Source organism: Thunnus maccoyii, chromosome 18 (assembly GCF_910596095.1).
Source record: "Thunnus maccoyii chromosome 18, fThuMac1.1, whole genome shotgun sequence".
Taxonomy (NCBI): Eukaryota; Metazoa; Chordata; class Actinopteri; order Scombriformes; family Scombridae; genus Thunnus; species Thunnus maccoyii.
The window spans coordinates 16150789-16163415 of NC_056550.1; the positions used below are offsets into that span (position 1 = coordinate 16150789).

The window sequence follows — 12627 nt, forward strand, 5'->3', positions numbered from 1 at the left end:
AAGTTGGAGAGTGGGAAAATAAGGAGGGGAAACCAAGTGTGGCAGGCTAGCACGCCTGTGGTGGGGGCCATGCCAGTGAATGGGCATGCTGTTATTGGGAAATACTTGTCATTTTCTCATCTACCCCTTGGTTTCCATGACGTCATTACCCCCCCTCCCTCCCCCCCCACACCTAATAATGCAGCTCACATCATACTATAAGATGGGCTGAGTAGTTAAATAGCTACGGTATGGCCTGCATTATTGTAACCTCTCTGTCTGTCGGTCTCATAGGCTTTTGCTCTCCTGTCGCTGGAGCTTGGGCACTCAGAGCCACATAAGGAAACATTTGTTCCCAGTCTGGTTGAATAGAGCCTTGTGCTGGAGGTAGTCAAAGAGATACAAGAGGATAGGACATCCAAACAGTCCAACACAAGAGCTCTGCTCTGAAGCCCCTCTCTGTCTGAGCCGGGCCAGTAATGAATGTCCTCTAGTCTTAATCACTCTCAGAGCACACACTGGAGATATGACTGACTCCATTGTCCTCCCCTCTATGTTTTGTATGTTGAAAGCAGAAGTCATAGAGGTCATCGCTTCCAGTAAATATTATATTTATTTCACCACCACCAGGTGATCACTGTTTCACTTATATGGGCTCTTTGGGCAGAGTAGCACATATACATTTTTTGTAATCCAGCATAACACATTTTACAGTCTTGATATGGATATACACAAAGCAATTTGTTTAAGATCTGCAGCCTCTCTTCGCTCAGTAAGCCTCATTTCCGCTAGATTCTCCGATGCATTCCTCCTTTTCCTCCAATCTGTGTGAGCAGCGTTCAGAATGGTTTTGTGTTCTCTGGATATGATTATCCTTGTCACACCAATCTGGAAAACATTTGTGTGCACATTAGCGCATACCTACGTACACACACTGGCATGAGTTGATGTAGAAGAGGACGCTCACAAGTGGGCACATATTTGCAAACACTTGCACATACATGTATTATACAGATAGTTAGTTGGAGAATGCTGAGCATAATAGCAGGAGTAGCTGCTGGCTCTCCTGTTTACATTCATTACATAGTTGTAGATAAGAGAGCATTACCTCTTAATTTCCTCTACAAGATAATTACCTCTACTAATACTTTGATTCAGTCTTGATTAATGATTAATGAGCTAAGGGAGCAGAATAACTTTTGTGCATGAAGCAAGGTCAACACAGTGAACCAGATAAAAATGTGTAACCTTCCTTTTCTTTCTTTCTTTTTTTTCTTAAAAGGAAAAAAAAAACCTTCACACAGCAGCGGTGGCTTAGGAATGCGAGACAGGAATGCTGTTGAGTTACTATAAAGGGGGTTTGATCACTGAAAACAATGTCTTTGTGTTTTCATCCCCAGCTCTAGTCACGCAATGCTGTGTGCGCAAACCTCCAACAACTTTTCAACCCGGCACACAAGAAAGCCATCAAGTACCTGCAATTGACAGAATCGCGTGCAATTCAGGTACTCCTGGATTGTATTGGAGTACGGCCAAATGGGGGGTAAAGGAAAAGGCGGAGTGGAGTTTCACCTGCTCAATGTCTAACACACAAACTGTGTTAGAAACCAGTCATAGTGCTGTGATGAGGAGGAACTTTAATAATTCAGTTTGTCCAAAATTTCAGGATGACATAAATTAAGATAAGATAAATTCCCACATATGTGTTAAGTATATGTAGATAAAATATCATTTAATGTATAGGAAAAACTAAGTTTATTGAATATACAGTAGATTTCTTATTGTTTGCCAAACACGAATGGTTTGACTATGTCAAAGATTACCCACTTTACCCACAGAGTACATTGTCCCTTTCAGACTATATCAAAGGGAATGCCATACTTAATACAGTCATTGATTAAAAATTATACTAATATCTTAAAACAGTCTTCTAACACACACAGGGAGTGCAGATAATATCTTAAAACAGTCTTCTAACACTTGTCAAAACCATAAATAATGGCAAGATTGTTGTTCTCAGGCGCATTTGTCAGTAAAAATCTAATTTAACTTGAGTGTCATTCAGCTGTCCACTGTAAATTCATGTATGTTCTAATTTTAGTCTTTGAGTCTGTACTCCATTCCCAGTAATCCAGTCCTTGTTTTGAGGTTTAAGGGAAGCTATGATCCCAGAAATACAAGCAAGCCTGGAGGTGGTTAGGACATGAAAGTGAGGTAAGAAAGACAAGAGATTCATTCATTGGAAGGTGATTCAAGGCACCGACATCCCTGTATCTGTGCACAGCGACAGATGATCATTATTACTCACTCACGCTGCTCACACAGGGCTCACACGCAACCTGGGATCAAACTGACAGATGATGAGTGATTGTAACAAATTTATAACAGCCAAGACTCATTACATAATAACATACTTGATTGTTACAGAGAATAATAAAAATAGGCACACTTTATGTCAACAGGTATTTTTTGTTGTTAATGTAAATTAATAAGTTGATTTCCAGCAACAGGAAAATATGTTTTTATCTGGCAATACAGGCAAAATTGAGAATACTGTACTTTTAGTTATACTTTAAAATGACTATCATTGCTTTCAGTTAGAGGTTACTTTACTTTTTTTCGTGTTATTGCTTTTTAAGATTAGGGAAATCTGATATGATTGTCATGCTCTCAAATATTTAGCAGAACCATCAATAAACTCCACATACCATCATGCTTTGCGTGCTTACGTTGGCTGAGAGCAGCATGTGCTGCGTTGCTACACTCCAACTATGGCTCAGTGTGGCTCCGGCTCTTCACAGGAGCGCATCGTATCAGCTACAGAGACGTTAGTTGGAGCTCAAGCAGGAATCATCACTGTACTGGATCATAAGGAGGAACCGAGCTTCTTTTACTGCTCATTGGAAGTAATCACACTGATCGATCTGCTTGATTTGCCAAAGCACAAATCTGTTTACGCAGGGATTCTTTGGACGCATTAAGTGGATCATATGCAACCGTTGCAGCACTGACACACGTCAAGGAGTTATTAAAATTATTATTATTATTATTGGAAAAACTGGATCATGATGGCAGCAGCTAATGGATTCAACGCTCCAGCTGTGGATCTTGTAGGATATAAGGGAATCTCTTGCACGGAATGCGTGCTGTCCAGCAACAGTTACTCGTGCTGCCCAAGTCCTGCTCCTGGACAAGTCTTTTGTCTCTTGGGATACTTTACGCGTGTTCAAGTGTGGCCAGTGTCATAGACGGCCAGTACAATGATATGCTTTTGGAAAATCGATGTCTGTTGTGGCGGGATTTGACATACAGCAATGGAATATCCTGGGATTTTTTTTCTATTGGTGCTCAGCAGATGTCCAGCGATTTGGATAATGTCAGTACGCATCTCCTGATCCAGCAGGTTTGTAAAAACAAGATAATTATCTAAAACTCGTTTGCCTTTTTGATAGTGAAAGATTGAGACTACACTCAGTTTCTGTTACAAATTCATGTTGTCATTTAGTTTTTTGACTCGCCAAAACGTGCAGCTTAGTCCGTGCGTTTCTGGGGACCAGCTGTTGTCATTCGTGGTGTTCCAAAAGGGGTCCCAATGTGGAATAACTTAATTCCACCAGCTATTATTTCACAAACAGAATAAAACGTTTGACAATGGCTTTTTTTTGACCAAAGGTTCTGCCGTTATCTCCCTACACACCCATTTGGCCTATTATATATTATTATATATCTAATTGGACTCAACAACCAAACTCTTTTTCCATGAGATTCCGAAAGACATCTCTTCTCAAGTTGGGCTGTATTTCTACTATTTGTCTGGGGAGATGGGTGTGTTTGATATGAAAAACCTTGTCAAACCCCTGGACTGCTCCACATGTTCAGGTTCACCTGTTCAACACTGCTCCGTTATTCTCCGGGCTCATAACGTGCGCATCTCTCACCCTCAAAACAGACTTAGACTGACTTGTATTTCAGACGGATGAATTGAGCACTGTCATTCCCTTACACCCTATTTTGAAATGTACAGCTTTATAGCCTGTCCTTAAGTCGCCATACACCTGCAGTGCCAGGTGTCCACAGCCCATTCACAGAGGCACTATCATATGTTGTGAAAGACCAGGTGCAAAATGAGTGAACTGTGTGGATACAGTGTCCATACTGTAGAAAGCAACATGTAGTCCACCCACCTTCCCCCACAGTGATTCCATTCAGGTGAGAGTAAATTTGTTTGAGCTCCATAACTTTGCCCACAGGGAAGCCTGTCAGCCAAGTGAAGCGGCTGTCATTACAGCAGACTGCTGCTACCAGAAACATGACTTGTGTAACAGTTAAAAATCCCAGCTGTGTCTAACAGAGGGAGGTTTATGTTTAAGATGTTTCATTCAAGAGAAACCTATATCACACACTGATGACACTCATCAGGTTTTGTACCTGTTCTGCAAGTTGGCATTGTGCTTGTTTAACAAGCACACTGTGACATTATGGCATTGCTTTCATAGTGGGTGTGTGTTCATGCAAGTTATATGATGAGGCTTCCACCTTCTTAAAGCATCCCCTCTTCCTCCACCCTTCACCTTTCACTTCTCAATCCCATCCACTTCCTTAGCAATAAAAAATTCCATCTATTGTCAGGGCAGGGGACAGAGCCCCACTATATGTCTGTATACAGCGAAGAGCATAGACCAAGCACCCCCCCCCCCCTCCCCTGCAACTCAGCTCCCCCCACACACCCCCTCCATTAAAAATCGTCTCCAAACAAGACCCCCTTTCTCCACTGAAGAGGGACCCTCTGTCTAATGCCAAGTGACTCTCATGGCCAGCATTGACGGTGGGACACTTGCTTCACAAAAGGAGCTGAAGTGTCAAATAAACTCGGTCAGAGCCCCCGACACACAAGAATTCCTTTATCTGGTACCCTGGGAGGCAGACAAAGACAGACTTTGTGTCAGTGAGCAGGCCTTGACTAAACACTGGGGCTTTTTTTTTTTTTTTTTTTTACTCCACTTCTCACAACTTCTGCCTCTTCTTCCTCCTCCTCCTTTTGTCGTTTGAACGGCGGAGCGGGAGCATGTCTGTTGACGTGACCCCGCTCGCCCAGCATCTGCACAGCACACGGCCAACATCACCTCTGCGCTGTGTAAGCTCCACACAAACACAGATGCGCCCATGCACGCCCACTCTCATACACTCGTTTCTCTCCCTCAGACTGTCTCCTAGACATCAAAGTAGCCAGAACATTTCAGTCGATGTGTTTTTTTTTTTTTTTTTTTTGGATAGTCTTGTTTATGTCTTAGTCTGTAGCTGAGAATCCTAAGGCAGGAATTTGCTTCCTCACCGAGCTGAGTGTGCTGGCTGTGCTGTCATATGATATACTTGTGGTGAACCGCAGTAGAGAGCCATATACACACCAGGGTCAGACACACTTAACAAACCTGTATTTACTCCACTCAGAATTTCCCAGGAACTTTCTCATCACTGGCAGTTTCTAAGAATTAAAAAAAAAGGATCATCTGTTTTGTCATTGTTAGAATATTGTTCTGTTTTTTCATTCAAGTTTCCATTACCGTAAAATACCTGAACAAATCAGGTCACACACACACACACACACTTCAGACAAAACAGGCACACACTTTTTCCACACTAAAGATGCTATGCAGTGATTCTATAGAGCTCTATAGATTGGTCCTTGAAGCAAGCCCAGAGTGTTGGAAAATGACCTCATGCAGTGTTGAGACATATTTTAGACAACATTGAAGCAGCACCACTGAGACAATTTCATGGCCCAGAGCTGGAGCTGGCCGGCCCCAGTGATAGACATGTGCATCAGGCCCCCCTGAGGCATGCTAATACAGGCCTGCCGGAGAGCAATAGTCCCCAGCACGGTGGTTAAGGTAAACAGATCAAGTTGCTGTGGTCGAGCGTGTTAATGGTGTGTTTATGAGCTTAAGTTGAGTGGTGATTTATCATGTCTAAACTCAATGCTCACCTGGTCCCTGGCCCTGATCAAGCTCTGAATCTGGTGTGTGTGTTTGTGGGTGTGTATGTGACATTACACTCAGGTGACAACGCTGGCTGAGCGGCGTGACCTCCCGGTGAACCGTGTCTCGATGTCATGACCGTTTTTCGACCACGGAAGGGAAAAGGAAAGCAATAGTAACATTTATTATGCATTAATGACACCTTGTTTTTGTAGCAAATGTGCCCTCAGCATTACCTCATCAGCTCCACAGGGCACAAAGCTCAAATCGCAGGAAAATATCCTTCCATCATTAGTGTCAGATAACCTTTTAATGAGCTCCATGAGAAATATCAGGCTGTTTAAAAAAAAAAAAAAAAAAAGCTGCTGTGTATCCTTTCATATGGAGCACCATTTACACCCAGTTTGTGTGTGGGTGTGTGTGTGTGTGTTTAGATTGGGCTCTAAAGTTTGTCTGAACAGGAGAACTGTCATTTATTAGTAGTGCAGGAACAATGGGGAGCTTGTCTCCGGGGTGGTGGGGGCCAGAGGGGGGCCAGAGGGGGCCGGTGGAGCCAGGGGAGGGTGGCCTGAGATTGGGCAGCAGCCTCTGACCAAGAACAAGCCCCTGTCTCATGGAGAGAACTGCTGACCCTTCCTGAGTAAAATGGCACCTTTGTTTCGAGGTGTATGTGTTTGTGCCTATGTGTTTATGTGTGTGTTAGAGGGAGAAGGAGAGAGTTTTTGAAAAGCTGGGAGCACTGTGTAAAGTGTTTTTTTTTTTTTTTTTCTCAGAGCTTTGGTGATTTTCCCTGCATTTGTGATTTTCTCTTAGCTGCAGGTTTTGTGATAAGTTCTCACAGTGTTCAGCTGTTAAGAAAATTTGTAAGAGATGCGGGTGAATTAAGGAATTATCTGGCACAAAGCTTTTATAACGTATCATTTGGTGAGTAGTCGACTTCTCTGGCAGTTGTCCACAATTTGAGATTTTATAGATGAAATATGAGACATTTTTTTCAGCTATAAAGCAGAATCACACTTTAAAAATGTTTTTAAACAGAGGTATTTGACTCGCCTAACACAGAAGGAGCAAGTGCCCTCTGCCATAGACAACTGGAGATCTGGCCTATCATCCTACACAAAGCTATAGGCCTCTGAGATGCCATGACACCAGACCACTGCTTCAGACTAATTGGCTATTTTGTGTTTTCCTCTGGCCTGTTGCCACAGTCTGTGTGGGGCTTTCTTCCTACTGGCCGACAACAATTGTCTTCTCTCCCTAATGATGCTCATGAGGGAGAGATGCTTTGTTTAAACACGGGGGTAAAAGAAATAGAGAAGAGGAGGGAGGAGAGAGGAAGAGTAAATGCTGGTGGTTAATGGCAGCAGATTGCTGATTTCCTACAGGCAAACCACAACTTAGAGGGTGGCGTTTGAGTGTGTGTGTATGTGTATGTGTTTGAGGGGGGTTGTTCTGCTTTGGGAGTTATCAGGAAGTGGGTGGCTGAGAGAGACAGACAGCCTGTGCTTGAGTGAGAGTGTGGCAGGGTACTTTAGAGGAAGTGGTGAACATGAGTGCGGATTCTTCAGGGTGATGCCTCTGGGTCTGACACTTAAAGCTTGTTCTCTTTGATAAACCTCTCTCTGCACCTGGTGTTTAGACCTTTTCAACTCACCTTACTGCCATATGGTGTGCTATTCCCTAATGAGTGATTAAAAAAAACAAAACAAAAAAAAACGGCTGCACTCCTTCTAACTGTCATTTAAATCCTGCTATCCCTTCTGTCCTTGACCTCCTGTGTAAACACAACCATGCTTGCGTCGTGAAGAAAGCGCATGTAGGAGAGATGGAGAGCACAGAAAGGTGAAAGAAGGATGGGTGGAGGACATACACACACACAGAGCAAATAGCAAAGACACACAGTGGAGCACAGGGGCATCTCTGTTGGCCCGACACAGACAGACAGCACTCCATTCAGGCTCTGCCACAGGAAGGCTGCGTGCACCACCCACCTCAGTACAAGGACACTATGGATCTGCAGAACAGTTGTGAATAAGAGATGCTAAGAACAGACTCTGCTAGTCAGACTGGAATACATGCAGGTGAAGAGGCCGCTGTGATGTTTTGCAGTGTAGAAGTGTAGGCTTGACCTCACCTGCTCAATACAAAGGAAGTGCATGGCATTTGTTTACATTGTTGCAATTTTTTCTACATTTTGAGATTATAATTTTACCTGCTGATAAATTTCAATTGTTTTTTTTCTGTGTGTGTGCATATAAAGTAGACAGGTGTCTAGGGCGGACCTTCAGGTGACATCTTGACTTACCTCGCACACAAAAAAAATTATGATCTTAGTTTTGCAACACCTAAAATAGCAGACATTCCTTCTCCTGTTTTCTCTCACACTGACCTCACTTGCTCTTTTCATGCTCTCATTTTGGAGGGAAAATTCCTCCCTTTGTGTTCCCGTCTCACAAATGTCACATTCCACCGAACCTGTGACCATGTTCGGCCTCACTTTCTGGGTGTGGGTCTCCATGGTAACGCCACTGCGTTTCAGCATGTCACACCTACACAAGTAAGCCATCCTCATTCAGGAGCTGGCTCTTTCTTATTCGATCCACTCTTTCACTCCTCTTCCCTTTTCTTTCCGTCTCAGTGGGGAGGATAAAGGAGACATTTTCAGTGTGAAGAGGAGCGTGAAATTTCCTGTGTGACCTCCCCGGGACACAGCAGACCACCAGGCTCCTCAGACCACTGTGTATGTGTTCGTTAAGTCCTGCGCTTGTGTAGGGGATCTGTGTGTGACGTCGACAGCTTTGAGCGCATGTCTAGTTTTATTTGCTTTTTTTAAAGGAGATTGAATTAAGTCGAGTTACACTCCTGTCCACATAAAAAGTGCAATCCAAAGTGGATTGTTAAGTGTACTGACATTTAGAAAGGGCACACACATGATCGTGTCTCATTAAACTTATAGGCTGGGTGAGCAGGAGGCAGATACTTCTTTGTTTAAGGCTCTGCTACTAGGTCTGTATGCTACCACAGTGAGCTCTGAGTTACTGACAGACATGCTGTGGAAGTGAAAGAAGTGGCTGTCAGTGTCTCTGACCATAGGCATAGATAAGCCAACAGTAATAGTGCTCATTATTCTCTCTGTGCCAAAGTGCTGTAATGACAGCTTAAGCGACTGGAGGTTGTCCAGATGTCACGCTGTCATCACAGGGCATCATTCATTCAGCAGGCTGTGGAAAAGACACAGACATCCATGTTCCTCAGTGGGCTGTTCCTGGCTGAATACTGTGTCACCTTTGAGAGGAGTAAAATCTTACGATTAGCGACAAAAGATAGAATTTTATGACAAATAATGGACAATGAATTCTATGTTTTGTCTCCATATAGCCTTATTTTGCAAAAAAATAGCAATGAGCACCCAATAGCAATGTTTCAGTGCAATCAGTGTTTGACTTTGGAGTAGCCTTTGTGTATTTCTTAGACACTGCTACACCCTTGTGGACAATGTAGAGAATTACAGCTTTACTGTGTTGTATTTCCTCTCTCGGCCACTAAAGCTCTGTGGTGCTGAAACTGCTTGGAGATGAAGTAGAGTGTGTGTGGTTATAAAAGTTACTGTTAAAGATAAATGTAGCTTAATTTACTTTATTTTGCCTGGATAATCCACTTAGTATCACTGCTGCGTTACATGGAGTCCTTGTTACAAACAATATATTAAAAATATGTCAGGTATGCTCATATATCTTTGTTATAAAGTATATTATTAAAGTTCTACATAATTTACATTATGCTATTTACAATATTGGATGTTAAATATTGTATCTATAAATACAAACAACTGTTTCCCTAAGCGCCTCTCTTGTATTTAGTGTTTTTTGTATATGTTTATGTTCTATATAGTTATTATGATGACTTTATGGATAAAAACCTGTTCCCTAAATGAAAAACAAATAGTTTTGTCAAAAATGGATGAAAGCACAAACAAGAAATTATAAAAACTGACATAATCAATAATGTAAATTGTGTAGATGTTATCCCTCCCTGCCCAAACAACTCCCTAAACCCTTTAATGATGCAGTTAGATCAGCTTACAGTAAGTGTATCAACATTGACCAATTCAAATAGTGTGAATCCAGCTCTGAGATATGTGCTACAAATTTTATTCAGAATAATAAATGATCAATTTCTGTTTTACAATGTTTTACAAAAAGTACCTTACAAACACATCAGGAAAAGAACGTTAAAAGACTGAATTATTTATAAAAATAACCCGTAACTCTTGAGTGATCACGTTTTAGGTCTTTTTCTGCATATTGTTAATGAAATATAATCATGTTGGACTCTGTATGAGATTTGATACGTAGTGTTATATTGAAAATGAAAAGTGAGCAGTTTGACAGAAACATGAGCAGGAGTTTAAAACCGTATTCAGAAATACAAATTAATATCTGTTCCACTGTAATAGCTGTTTTTAGTTTATGTGTTGTTTTGTAAGGTTTATAAAGTATTTTGCATTTGTAACTTCAAAAAGTTTGTATAATACCCTGAACATTAGTTTTAATATTTAGATAGACCACCATACATGGTTCAATTGTCAAGGACTATGCAGCTAAGTTGTTTCTACCCCTCTTACTGCAACAAAGAAAACCATGCACCCTCAGTCAGGAGTATTTCTAACATGCACAGATGTCTGTAATGCAAAGTGTGACAGGAAATAGTCTCCAGTGTATGGCCTTTTTGCATCCCCTTACTTCATTTCACCACTAGAGGTCACAGTTTGATTGACTTGTCCTGAAACACATTGAAAGACACCAGTACCCACTGTCTTAGTTACTTGATTATTGTAACACGAATATAGGTCTGGTTGTCAAATATTCTTATATTATTTCATCAGTGGCATGAAATAGAATTTTTTTTGTTTGTTTTTGTTTTTTGTTGTTCAATTTCACACACATCATAGTGGTCACAAAGTTTTTTTGGAAAGTGTCAAACCATTAAGCACAGTGCAGATCTTATCTATTTGCTTTTTTCCTGCTTTTAAAATGACTGCATATAAGCATAGAGCCTTGTTCTCTTCTTGCTGTGTGCAATATTACCACACTACAGTTTGGTACATTACCCACAAGGTGTCTCTCTTGTATAAAACATATTATGTGAATAGGTAGATGAAACATCTTTGATACATTGAGCAGTTTTTTTTGCCTTTGTTTGCCTAAATAAATACAGTGATTACATTTATTAATGCTTTGATTAGAGTTTGTTCATGTCTTCAACTTTTTACTGTTTAAAATCCATAAGTGAAATAAATTTGTGGAATACAGTACAAGACAAAAAATCTGTTGCTTTGTTAAAATTTGGTTCACTGGTTAGTTTATTGATTTATTTGTCAATGTGTTTTTAAATTAGCTGGCAAAGTTTGGCTGCCGTTACAGGTATAGTGCATAGAGCACACTTTGTTTATTTCTAGTGTAGGAAAAGGCAGTCTCAAGCTTGTCCACTAGATGGCAATGTGGTAACATGAAACATGGGTCTCCCTCTTGAGGTAAAACCTGCTTTGAACGTCAAAGTAACCCTGTGATCTATGGAGTAATGGATACAGATTGGCATTATTATCTTCTTATTGCCCCTCATTCTAGCTCATCTCCCTTTGAAGATCAAAGTGGCCATGTGCCTCTGTGTGTACCGACACTGATAAACCCAGCGTGAACTTCAATAAAGCCAACTGTTCACTTTGTACATCTGTTGCTTCTAACCATTTCCCGCCTTACAAGTTGTAATTCTGTTGAGGGAGAGTCAACTGTCGTGTGGCATGTCATGTTGATTTCATCAAATAAGTCAACACAAGAGATTTTAGAGTAGTTTAAGCAAAGCTGGGAATATAATTTTGAATGTATGGATAGTATAGTGCACTATAGTGAATAGAAAACCTGAATAGCATGTTGAAAACTGCAAACAACCAGTTGTGGTTGTTTGCTCAGCTGGTTGTTTGCAGCTTTAATCATGTAACAGACATTTGGCATTTTGTTGGCTTTACTCCTCCTCTCTGCACTTCAGACATTACAGAACACAGAGAATGAATGAGAGAGATACAGGTGACATGGTGAAAGAACAGGTGGGGCAGCTTATGATTGGGTGACAGTAATAGCACAAGTGTAGTGTTGCTTACAGTTCAGTTCCCACAGGTGTTCTGTATGTCTGTGTTTCAGTACTATTTCAAGTAAATCTTGGAAAATTATGCCCAGGCTAAAGTTGTAGTTCATAACTGTTTTGTTTACTGTTTCATGCATGTGGCTGAATGTCTAGAACTTACAAAAATAAACATTTTCTATGGGCTGTTTTGGACTACTGCATGTGCATAGCTCCTGTCGAAACATGTTTCATCAGCTCTCTTCTTTTGAACATTAAATATCATAGTTTCTTATAAGAGGTGTATCATTTGTTTAGGAAGACTTCCGTTTCCTCTCAGTGTGTCACTACATTGTTGAACATTGACCAGTTTGCTCGTAACAAATCTGATTTCAGAGTATGTAGTTATTCAGGTTCTTGTCAGTTGGAAATTATGAGATACATTGTCATGGGAAAAGGTTGCAATCATAAGTGAATTGTTCTCTGTGTATTGTGTAACTTTTTTGCACTTGTAATGTTATCATTGTTTGATTTTAACTGTTTGACTGCACTGTGG

At 41.0% G+C, this 12627-nt stretch overlaps 1 long non-coding RNA gene across 1 annotated transcript in view; it reads left to right on the top strand.

The window, feature by feature from the left end:
- Positions 1-2739: 2739 nt before the first annotated feature.
- Positions 2740-12627, top strand: part of LOC121883369 — a 53469-nt gene continuing 43581 nt past the window's right edge. The window contains exon 1 of the long non-coding RNA XR_006092205.1: positions 2740-3382. This is a non-coding gene — a long non-coding RNA (uncharacterized LOC121883369). The remainder of the gene's footprint in view (positions 3383-12627) is intronic.